Below are 13,143 nucleotides of genomic sequence, written 5' to 3'. Positions count from 1 at the left end.
GGAAGCAAACTATGTACAAGAAGCCACTGAAACTGCAGTTGAATACAGGATAAAATGAGATGACATGAAGTGATGTAGACCAGGCGCCAATAACATCTACTACAGCTGATGCCTTGCATAACTCAGATCCACTCCTGTTGTACATGAAGTTCAATCAGTCATTTCTTGAGAAGGCCAAAATGACCAACTGATAGTCATTAGCTTTAGGATGTATGAAAATTCTGCCAGGTCAAGTGGCAGAATTATTTCATTTTCAGGATCAGCACATGTAATTCAACACAACCAAGAGCTATGGCCAGAAGCATAAGTTTCCCCAAACTGTGCTTAGAAATAATGGTGAGAGGAATCAATCCTACTTTCATTCTTTGGTTTCTAGATCCATGTTCTAGGGTTTGGGGACATAGCATCTTATAATGGCTATTTGTTCAATGTATATACTACATCTGGAAATATACCCCCACCCTGTACTGGTGACATTCCAGTTGGTGCCTTATTTATAGGTTTAAGAGATCATTTCAATGTTCTGTCCAGCCTATAACTTCTGGATAATGTGATATAAAACGTGATCCATATCATGGGCTTAGCACTAGCCTCTGCTGATGATAGGCAAGACATTCAGATCCCAGATGAATATAGGACATAGACACTGCTCCTCTTGAACCCACTACCAGATCCATCTACAAGCCTATTCCTCAGAACTTTCTGTATATGATCATCTACTTTCTCGCCTTCCAAGACTACAATTATTCTTCCATGCCACTTATCTCTATCCACAAATCTATTTATACCTTTGCTTTAACAAAGTTTTCCTCTACTCTAACTGGAAAGATATGGCTCAAGACAGGCTGTTGGAAAGTTTTGGCTCACTATTGTCTTAATGGCCACCTCTAATTTGGATAGTAATGTAGCAGAAGCCAGTTTTTTGGCCAAGTTTATCTAGCTGACCCTTTCCCAAGATTATTCTTCTACATTCACAACTCATAAAGAGTCATTAGTCCTCTATTCCCCACTATACCACAGGAGTGAGTTTAAGGAGTGGTATCAGCACAACACAGCTGACACAGACACACATAATTATTTCTATGACTTACTTGTACACTCTACATTTGTTTAGAGTCCAGTGTAAATATACTCTCCTCATAATAAAAAGATTGTTTCTGTTGCACTGCCAAAACTCGACTTCACTAACTTCATAACGGTCAGCTCTGATCTCATAGTCACTCACTGTCCTGTGGTCAGGTGTTTAATCTCTTCTGGAACCTAGACGCATGTCAGAAATTGCTGGATTTTGCTAGTTTTCTGTTACCATAAATCATAAGCTTTCTCCAGAAATGTAGACGTCTTCACTGCGATTTCCCCCATTATTATTTTCAGAAATTTCATGAATCACCCTCATTTACCTCTAGCACCTTTGGTTCTATCAGATAAAACTCCTGAGCTGAATAGCAGCTTGTACCAGAGCGTGGAGATGCTGCAGAGCACTATCTTGCTCTGGGTCCACTGAAAATTGATAGTCTCTGAATTAAGTAATAAATAGGTTGAAAGAGTATGCCAAAAAGAACTATATTCTGTTCCAAAATCCAAAAGGCCTACAAAGTGCTGTTCTTTTTATTAGAAGTAAGAGAGGTAAAATGTAATAATTTGTCCTTCCATTGGAGGGATGCCCTAGCAATTGTCTCCAGACAATTGGAGCCCTTAAAAATTAACTGGTGTGACAAGTCCCTGAATCACTGCAGGAATTTATTTTCTATTCTTTGTTAACATGAATTTTACCAGGGAAGTGAAAATTCTTGCTTATTCCTACTCATCAGTTCCCTTTAATCTGATTCACCAAGAGTGAATCTCATCTAACAAATATTAAAGTGACCAAATTTTCTTTAGATCTTTCTAATGTGATTCACCAAGAGTGAATCTCATCTAACAAATATTAAAGTGACCAAATTTTCTTTAGATCTATTTAAAAATGTATAGGAAAGTTATAGCTCTGGGGAAAAGCACTGAATGTGTACTGGTTTGGATCTCCTTTTCTTAAGGAGATTGAAAAGAGTGTGCCACCAGATCATTTGCTATATATCAATTTCCAGAGCTGATTAAATCTTTTCTAATAAGGATATTGCAGCCACCTTTGGGACTACCACTTCATTATGTTTAGGCAGTCCACTGTCTTCTGTCAATATGCATCTGTTTTTGTTTTCCCCAGTGGTTTAATTGGTAAATTAAATAAAATGTGATAGGACTAGTAGTACTGTATTCTTTAAGAAGCTGTTTTCTGCCATCCTCCATGGGAAGAGCACTGAACCTGAGTTACTATTTTCTCTAGTTGGAGGGAGACATTTCAGAAACTTTCTGCTTTTCTTACCTTAACGGCTCTCATTTCCTTGGCCAGAAAACCACTGTGATAATTCTCCCACTTGTTGATTATATTCATCTCAATTGTACATTTGTGGACTAGAGAAATACCACAAGTTTGGTCTACAGAAACATAAGACACCCAGAAGATGGACTTGTAAATGGCATTCCATTTATCATCTGGCCTTGTTAGATCTCCGCTCTAAGGGAGAGAGGCCATTATGGTGTTCTGTGTCAGCTGACCACCTCAGCTTTCTAGAGAGCTTGATTTCCTTCTTCCTCAAGTATAGGAACTTTAATACAATTTTAGGTGTTTTCGGGGAAGGGTGGGCTGATATTTACTTTGAACGTTTGTTATGTCATTGAAGAGCTCATCTTCAAGACAACCTGGCCTCCCTTTCAATCTATGAGGTTTAGTTAGATCTGGAAACTGTCTCAGAGAATACAAGTTTCCATTACAGAAGCTAGCATCAGTAATTTGGTCATAAACTCTTGATTATTTTTGGTTTTATAACTTATGTAATATCTTCATAGGCTTCTGATTTACTATATCCTAGGAACACATGGTCTATTAATTATCATCTCAGGTCCTGATAGGCAAGTAAATCCATTTTGCTCCTGAAGGTCTAGTGCCACCACTGATTCTCTGCTGTTCCAGAATAATGTCCTCCACACTGACACTATCAATCCTAGTTCTAGGATAGAAATTCCCGTCATTGGCCTTGACATCAAGTATAGTTGTACAGGTGCCCACAGGTACACTAAAAGTCATCAAACTAAATAACTGTCATATGACAATTCCTTTCCATGCCTTCTTCCTTAACACACACAAACTTTTAGAAGACAGTCAAGTGACCAATGCAATTGCCATCTAGCCATGGCATATTACCTCACCTGAGAATCATCTTTATGCTTTTAATAACAAGTCACTCTAAGGCTACAAATTTCAGTGGAGAGATAGTATACAATTGTATTTTCTTTGCAAAATGTGGTCTAAGTATATGCTCAAAGGCATATATTATAATATTGGAATTTTCTAAAACTTCTCATTATATTGCTTAGAAGTTGCATTAGAAACCAAAAGATTTTTTGGGGGGCGCCTGCGTGGCTCAGTCAGTTAAGCCTCTGACTTCGGCTCAGGTCAAATCTCAAGTTCGTAGGTTTGAGCCCTGCATCAGGCTCTGTGCTGACAGCTAGCTCAGAGCCCAGAGCCTGCTTCAGATTCTGTGTCTCCTTCTCTCTCTGCCCCTTCCCACCCCCCGCCGCCATGCTCTGTCTCTCTCTGTATCAAAAATAAACAAAACACTTAAAAAAATAAATAATAAAAAAAGAAACCAAAAGATTTTTAAAGGGGTTTTTTAAGTTTCACATTTTAAAAGATGACTGAAATTTGTATTGAGTTTAGAAGTTGAACATTAGGATTTGATTATTTTTCTACCAGCACACTCAGTTATGAATCAAATATTTCATGGTCTCTATCCCATCAGTGAGGCATATATACTAAACTATTCCATAATTAAATTGAAATAATATATCTATAACAGGTTAAAAGTCTTCTATAGAAGGAAACAAGATCCTAAAATAGGTAGTCTCCTGCCTCATGAAAAGATTCCTGTTGTTATTTTTGAATCAGACATTGCATACATTGGAAAACTGGTCATAGTGTCAAATGTTTTAAAAACTAGGAAGATTTGGGCGCCTCGGTGGCTCAGTCAGTTAAGCGACTGACTTCAGCTCAGGTCAGATCTCACGCTCGTGGGTTCGAGCCCCGCATCAGGCTCTGTGCTGACAGCTAGCTCAGAGCCTGGAGCCTGCTTCCGGTCCTGTGTCTCCTTCTCTCTCTGCCCCTCCTCCTCTCATGCTCTGTCTCTGTATCAAAAATAAATAAAACATTAAAAATTAAAAGAAAACCTTTATTCTAAAAAAAAACTAGGAAGATTCATGATTCACAGGATTATACACTCATACAATTGAGAATCATTTGAAAGATACTTCACCTGCTGTCACAAATGTCGACTCAACTGAAGAAATTATAAGATATATGCTGTAACACTGGGAATAGAGAAAAACCAAACAAGCAAACAAAAGCTGTTGGCTCAGTGGAAAGTAATAACTCTCTGTAAACTAAGATGTGGAATGTGGAATGTAGGATATCAAAATAATGATGTAGTTCTAGAGAATATGGAAATACCTTGACTGGTAAATTGGAGACTTTGATATTTCCTCTAATAAGAGTTAGCTATAAATAAGGTTTATGGAAAACAAGGATAGTGGCCTATAACAATAAAAGTTTATTTCTCATTTCTATTTATAACCATTTTTAGTTAATAGATATTGTGAACATGGGAGGGATTCTAATTATTCTCACCCAAGGACTCAGGCCAAAATCATCTCTCTCCCTGGAGCACTGCACCTAAAAGAGCACAGAGAATATCTGGTAAAGCACAAAGTTCTCTCACAGCATCTTCCTAGAAATGATATTCACATTTTGTCAGCCAAGTGCAGTAACACGACCAGCCTGACTTCAGCAGGGGAGGAAATAAACCCCTCCTCTAGAGTAGGAAAATAGGCATTTATAAACAGATGAGTAAATAGGTAATACACGGACATATTTCATTGTCACCAGGGTCACAAGCTCTCCTAGATATGGGGGTTGTTTCAGTTGCTGTGGCAAATTACTCTAAGTTGGCCAAATCACATTTTTAGAAATGTTTTTCCTGTGAGTCAAAAAAAATGTGGAAAGATGTGGATACCAGTAAATGAACAGTACCTGAATCTCTCTCTTCCAGCTCAGGTTTCTTGCATCCTAAAAGGAATTAGGTAAACATTATGAATTTGGACAAAGGTTTTGTCCAGAGTAAATCACAGGTAAAGCAACAATGGTCCCCTGAATGTTTCCCATAACAAACCAAGATCTTATTTCTTATCTATAACTTCAGATAGAGCAAATGTGTTACTGCAGCAACAGTGAAGGAACAGAAAAGTAGAAAACAAAAATATGTTAAATAATCTATCTAAAATAAAATATTATTAAAGATAAGAAGGCGATCATGAAAATGATAGTTTATAAACAAATTACCCTTATAGTCAACTTTACGGACTTGGAATTCTGGGCGGAAGAATTGATTCAGAGTGTCATATAATTAGATGTTTATGTAAGTAAATTAGAATATACTTTTTTCAGTGTTTCCTTATTCATAGGCAGAGTTTAGAAAAAGCTAATCCTATTCCTAATAAAAGTAATTGTTCCAGAGTCAATCTCCTCTTTTAAACCCTGCCATTGGAGGCATGGGTGTTAGAATAGTCAAGAGTCGCTAACCATGTAACCAAGTGCCAGCTAAGTCTGATATCAGATCAATCAACAACTTGGTAAGGGAATTAAGCATTATTTAAACAAACACTAAGGAGTTTGAGCTATTACAAAGAAGACCTCTGGGGATGCCATATCTTTCTACACAAGGTCAATAATGAGAAAGAGTGTGCTTGAGATACCGATATAATAATTCCTCTGTGGTGATGACCCCAAAACTCCTATGATTAGCGCTGAAGACAGAAAATTACAAATTGTTAGACGTTTGAAGTTGGCAGATTCTGATACAAAACTGCCAATGTGGGAAAAACTGACAAAGTGACAAGTATAGTCAACTTGGTATGACTGATAAGTACAAAATTATCTTGAAGTGAACAAAATGAGATCCTACCTCACAGTTGAGATTAAAACAGCCCTCTTGAGATAAGAATGCTATTGTTTATAAACTCATTAGCATATGACCTGTTTGGGCCTCAGAGTAGAAGATCTAAATCAGGTTGAGACATTGCAAACCTCAACCAATTAAGTTTACAATGACACCTTCAAGTAAAAGGGGATAAAAAGTATCTTACATGGGTAAGTTACAGGAATTATAGCATAAAAATGTGTTGGAAAACATGAGGTTCTCCTTAGGCTTATTGTTTCTACACAATATTGCACACAGAGAGGCATGGTGGGAAAGTGAGTTTCTATCATTTTTAACTTCCCTAGCAGTTGGCATACTTTGGCTTCTGGCATAACTCACACAGTAGGGAATGCCCACAATGTGAAGAAAGGCTTAGATGCTCTATCACCAAAAGAATGATAAATAACCACCACATCCATGTTTCCTATATTTTTAGTAAAATATTTTTGTGTATTTTTAATCAGTTTATTGTAGTCAACTATAATTTATAATTAAATAGGTTTAAAATAACTTGTAAATTAGCTCCTCATTCTTATGTTTTTGTTGGAAGACATTTTTTTAATGTTTATTTGTTTTGAGAGAGAGAGAGACAAAGTACAAATCAGGGACAGGCAGAGAGAGAAGAAAACAGAAAATCACAAGCATATTCCATGGTGTCAGCACAAAGCCAAGTGGAGGCTTTGATGTGGGGTTTGATCCCACAAACTGTGAAATCATGACCTGAACAGAAATCAAGAGTCAGACGCTTAACTGACTGAGCCAATCGGCCACTCCAGAAGACATATTTTTTAACTAAATAAAACATATGCTCCTTTGTTTTAATTAGTAAAATATTTTCCCTCATTTCATTTTTTAATGCTATATGACCAGAGTCTCTAACTGCAATCTCACAAATACACTGGGGGTAGAAACAAACAAAGTGCTATCTCCCCTTAAAAATTCCAGCACTTTTTCTTCTGTTTGCTGAGACATTCCCTTGTCTTTTTACATCTCACAAAGCAATTTTAAGTAGAAAGGTCACTGTGCTAATTAGATTATTTTGTATTTATAAGAAGTAGCAAGTGATGAGGTATAGTTGTTTTAGATATAATGTACATCTTATTCAACTTAATTTAAAAATATAAAACTACTTCATATTTATGAAGTACCTTTGATCTAAAGAGATCAAAATGTTTTAAAGCTTTCATCTCATGGACTTTTATAACACTCTTTAAGTTAGGCAGGTAGTAATTATGACTTTATTCATTTTACAGTTGAAGAATATGAAACAGAAAAGTATAAAAGCTTGTCTTACCACAATAAATATCAATTCAAGGGTAAGGGAAGAAAGAAAGTGAAGGTCTTCTCACTGCCACTGATTTTCCTTGAATCAAAATGATTTTGGAGGATGATTTTCCTCATTAACTAATAAAATCTCAAGACATATTGAACTCATATAAGTTAATTTTTAATAGAGTGATACTGTTGTATAGCTGACACACAAATATTTTTTGGCTAGGTGTGTATAGTTTAATGAACAGGTACATATTAAGGTGGACTTAAACCATGAGACATGTATTTGTCGGTATTTTAAATCACCTTCTTTCCAAATACAAGAGCTAAAACCAGGTGTGTTTGTCCATTCCCTTCTAGTATTCCAATTTACCAACAGTTGGCACTGAGGTACCAAACTCAAATCTCTAAAGTAGGCAGAAGTTAATAAAAGTTAATCAACTAACACAGCAGCCAGAACCTGAAGTATGTAACATAAAAAAAGCATTAAAAAACTTATCTGTAGGTTCTTAAAAATGTTAGACAAATAAATGGTGAAATAAAACATTTTCAGGAGTTAAGAACATTGTTTTCTATCTCTAGGCTTGAATCTATTGCCATACAGAAAGTGAGCTGCCGCTAAATGGTTGAGATAATTATTGAAATAATTCTGTTTCCATTTCCTGCCTCTGTGTTACAGAAAAAAAATTCTAATTCTTTCTTTGTGTGAAAGCAAGAATATTTATACTTTCCCTTATACATAAAATAAATTCTAAAATTATTGTAAAGCTCCAACGCATGAAAAAGGGAATACGTGTATGTAATCATTTTCTCACATTTAAAGTTGTGATGTATAATTTTATTTTATTTTTTGAGAGAGAGAGAGCGGGGGAGAAACAGTGAGGGAGGGGGAAACCGAGGATCTGAAGCAGGCTCCACACTGACAGAGAGAGTCTGATAAAAGGCTCAACGTAAGGAACCATGAAATCATAACCTGAGCTGAAGGTAGACACTTAAACGACTGAACCACTCAGTGAAGGCTCAGTATAACTGTGATGTATAATTTTAAATGACTAAACAGCTTATTTTACTTGTGCTTAAATATATCAAAATGCATCTCCAATCTTGAAAACAAATTCAACTTATTTATTGTCATTATTTGTAAGAAAACTCTTCTCAGGGAGTATTTTGGACAGAAAGGTACTTGGTCATGACATTTAACAAGTGACTACTGGCTAATTCAGATCCAAGTTAAAAAAAAAACTGTACTATTCAACCTTTTCATAGAGGCATTTTGCATTTAAGGAAGCATGTTGCATTTCATCTAACACTAACGCTTTTTGTATGTCATGTCTCAGGTGCCATCAAATAGGAAGATGGTCAACAGGCAAACAGGAGGAGGGACATATGGACAAATCATAAAATGTATAATTAACCCTGAATTAATCCCAAGTTGACAACTGTGAATAAATGATAGTACCTTGTTATAGTCAGAAACACTAAACACTTCAAGAGTTCAATAAATAATTTAGGTTCTTTTTTGCATAATATTTCAGGAATAACTATTCAAGCACACTGCAGGCAGTGTTTGATGTAAGTAAAATATTCATATCTATTCCATTGTGACTTAATAATTGCACACACTTTAATACTGTGATTAGGAAAGAAGCAATTCAACTTCTACACTTAAAAGACTTTAATTCTGCTACCAGACACAGCATGTATTTCTGATTTTCCCACTTTGAGGGAAGTTTTTTTATTTATTTAAATTGTAGCATTGGCATTCTGCCCACTAGAAAGTCAAGGGAAGATTTCAGAAAGAAATATACTTTACTCTGATCAAAACTGCACAAAGATAGAAAATGAAAAGAAAAAAAAAAGAATAAATGAAAATTTGTCTAGGTGTTCATACATTTTAAATACTAACAGTAGAAAATCATACAACTACAATCATATATTTTCAGATGCACAATACAGTGGTTTACAAAGAACTTTCAAGTTGGGAAACTATTCATATTTATTTCTTTACATGAATTTATTTGAGGAATAGAAAATTAACAGACTTGGTAGAAAAATAATTTGAGAGCACTCTTTTGCCTCAGGTCTCTTCTGTTCAGAATGTTACAGGTGTGTTCTAAAGGAAGTTATCAAAAATTACTCAGACAAGTTGAATATCAAATTACTTGCATCTAAGTTAAAAAAAATGAAACAGCATTTTATATATAATTAAAATGTGATGCAAACTACAGAATATTTTTATCACCTTCTGCCAAGTTTTCAACCACATCCCACATTTGAACAAACAATATTAAAAAAAAACACTGGAAAATCGTCATAAATCAAAAAAATCCAATGGAACACTTTAAAGTGAAGAAAAATCTAGAAGCAAGTATCTATGCATTACTGGGTTATTAACAGAGGCAATATATTTCCACAGACAGTCCTGGTTCTCACGTGTAACTCAGAAGGATGCAAGACAATAGCCTATAAATGACGAAAAGAATAAAATTATTTTATATTATTATTTCAGTTTTCTCAGTTTCTTTTACATATTTAACCTAGGCCTGGACAGTTCAGAAGAAAGGACATTATTGCCAGTCATAGGTAAATAGAATACAGAGTATAAGAGATGTGCTTATCGCCCCCCCCAAAAAAGAAAAAAGAAAGATAGAAAGATAGAAAGGGGAAAAAAAAAGAATAGAACAGAAAGGAAAGCAGAAGTATTCTTAAACTGTTAGTCAAGGAATAGTATTATTCAGAGGTGAGATGCTAGGTTCCTGATTCCACCAGCAGGTTCAAAATGCTAATAGGTATTAGAAAGAGAAATACTCTCTAACTTCCTCTAGGTATAAACTACTGCCGTACATCCCAACATAGAGCATCAGCAACCACCCAGAAACAGCAGGGTAGCGTGTGTTAGGTAGAACCTCTAGGGTTCCAGCGGTACCGACGCAGAAAGGGAACAGAGAACAGGCATGATTTTGCCTACTTTGATTTGAGCAGCATTTGGCTACCCAGGGTGGACAAGTCATGGCACTTCATAGTTAACTAGGCTCAGAAAATACAGCACCACAGAATGGTCACTAATCACATGAGACTTGCCCACCAGCCACCTTACATCTAATCGTCCTATGTAATAAGAATAAAAAAAAAAAACTTTTGTAAGATTGAACATTTAAACTAAATTGATCTGAATTAGGACTAATTATACAATGGAAAAGGAATTTCCTTGTAAAGTTTAACCTCTGTTTTCCTCAGTCCTTTCTCTACCCTCTTCTGCTGCTCCCCAGAATCAGTAGCAATGAAAAGCCATATATCACGGTGAATAAATAATGGACTCTGGAATTTCCAACTGAACATGGAAGATGAACCATGTGTATGTATCTTTTCCCCCCAAGACCTCCATAAAAAAAAAAGAGAGAGAAAGAGAGAGAGGGAGAGAGAGAGAGAGAGAAGCCTCAAGGCTCTGTTGGTAAAGTGGTAAAGTGTCTGAGTTCAGCTCAGGTCATGATCTCACAGTTCATGAGTTTGAGTCCTGCATCAGGCTCTGTGCTGATAGCTCAGTCTGGAGCCTGCTTTGGATTCTGTGTCTCCCTCTGTTTCTGTCCCTCCTCCGCTTACACTTTGTCACTGTCTCTCTCTCTCTCAAAAATAAATAAAGATTTTTTTAATTTAAAGAAAATAGAGAAACTAAAAGATATAAAACTGTAAGTTCAAATAAAATGGGAGAAGTGGTTTCTCAGAAAAGAGATGATAATAACATTTACAGAAGATAGGAAGGAGACACCGGGTGGTAAAAAGATAGGCTGAGCAGAGAAGGATAAACTATAGTTTTGGTGTTTTGTGCCTTTTTAAAGAAAATACCAAAGAAGACTCAGGAGTTGCAAATACCGGGCATTGTAAGAGTTTGGTCTAAAGTATGCCACCCCAAGCATGAGACTCAAAGTCTGTTCTCTACAGAAAGTGAACAACCTATTCTCTCCCCTCAGGCACATCAGCCATGGAAGATGGAAAGGAATGGGTGATGGAGTGGGAAACAGGAAATTAATTACATCTAGCACACTTAGCAGCGGGAAGCCCACACTTCTCCTGCCAACTCACAGACTATTTCTAGCTAAGTATTAGCTCCTAAGGGAGAATAGAAAATTATTCTCTAGAAAAACTGAGAAGCGTCAAGAAAGTTCTCTGGATATTGGCAATTAGGGGTCCTTGAAAATAAAAGTCAGATCTGTAACTGAGCAACTTTTGTCAAAATCCATTTATACACCAGCCCCATCAATGCAAGTTCCACTGGCCTTTTTACTCTTAAATGAGGATCTAAGGATCACCAAACATTTGTGGAATGCCTCCCCTACTATTGATGCTAACTCAAAAAAAAGGAAGAAAACATAAGGATAAAAAGACATAATAGAGGAAACAGAAGGTCAAAACAAACAAAAATTGTAACAATTAAATATCTTGAAAAAGATTTGGCATTTATTTTATTTTTATTATTTTTTTATGTTTTTAATTTTCTTTTTGAGAGACAAAGACAGTGCGAGCAGGAGAGGGTCAGAGAGAGAGGGAGGCACAGAATCCAAAGCAGGTTCCAAGCTCTGAGACAGCTATCAGCACAGAGCCTGATGTGGGGCTTGAACCCATGAACCATGAGATCATGACCTGAGCCAAAGCCAGACGCTCAACCAACTGAGCCATCCTGGTGCCCCAGATTTGGCATTTATAAAAGATTGGAAGCTATGGAGACCAATCTGAAATCAAGAAATAATTATTATATATGAAAAAATATGATAGCTAAAATAAAGCACTGAAATTATGAAAGAATACAATCAAAAGAACTTCCTAAGTGTGCAACCAAAAGATAAAGAAATTAAAAATGAAGTAGAAAATAAATAAAAGTACATTGATATAAAAATTCCATTAATAAAGTAGCAGAAATTCTAGAAAGTGAAGGCAGAACTTTCAAAAGAAGGTGATTGCCAAGCAAACAGCAGAAGAAGAAGAAGCTTCAGCCAAGTTTATTGAAGAAAAGAGAAGCTATTATTGGTATGCCAAGTAGGAAGTTTTCAAAACAGAAAATTAGAGATGTGCACAGCCCTTGAAAGGGCTGGAAACACAATGGTACAGAAAACTAATGGCTGAAAGAAGATGACACACCAAGAGCTCTCCATGTACCCACAGCAAGTCTCAGAAGTCTCATGAGCCCCCACCACTTCTGCTGTCCACTGGTACCCATGAAGTTCAGGGTCTGGAGACTTTCAGGAAGTATCTGGCATCTGAATGCCTCAAGGCGTCCACTATTGCCAAAGTGTGTGATATTCAGAAGCTCTGCCTGAGAGTTACTATAAATCAAGATTCTTAGGGAAGGTGGATCACTGCTATTGTTTTTAGTGTTTGCAATCCTGAATCAAGAGCTTACCATGTGTCCAATGTGCATGCAACTGTCCTTGGGAGTATTCTCATTGACATATTTGAACATACAGCTCTCTAGTGAAGGAATTTTGATCATTGTCTTCCTCCACCACGCTCAGGACAGAACAGAAAGTGGTTGTGATGCTACTGCTTTGGTCATAGAGAACACAGCATAGAACTATCCAGAATTAAACAGCATCCTCCTCTAAATTAAAGTAGCTCAATAATTCTCCAGCACTACAAATAAGAAATGCCAACACCAATCTGTACTGATGTAAGCTATTAGATCTTTAGAACAAAAAGAAGTTACAAAAAGCTTCTAAAAAGAAGAATAAAGACATATCATGGCACATGGGTGGCTCAGTGGGTTAAGTGTCTGACTTTGGCTCAGGTCATGGTCTCACAGTTCATGAGTTTG

General features: G+C 36.3%; 1 long non-coding RNA gene across 1 annotated transcript; it reads right to left on the bottom strand.

The window, feature by feature from the left end:
• Window positions 1–4,630: 4,630 nt before the first annotated feature.
• Window positions 4,631–12,824, bottom strand: LOC115300201. The gene is made up of 3 exons (XR_003912555.1): window positions 12,733–12,824; window positions 5,120–5,155; window positions 4,631–4,762 (listed from the first exon to the last, which is right to left on the bottom strand). It is a non-coding gene; the product is annotated as an uncharacterized LOC115300201 (long non-coding RNA).
• Window positions 12,825–13,143: the final 319 nt, after the last annotated feature.

This window comes from Suricata suricatta, chromosome 1 (assembly GCF_006229205.1).
Source record: "Suricata suricatta isolate VVHF042 chromosome 1, meerkat_22Aug2017_6uvM2_HiC, whole genome shotgun sequence".
NCBI lineage: Eukaryota > Metazoa > Chordata > Mammalia > Carnivora > Herpestidae > Suricata > Suricata suricatta.
The sequence above is the reverse complement of the archived record's forward strand: the minus strand, read 5'-3'. Positions and strand labels throughout refer to the sequence as shown.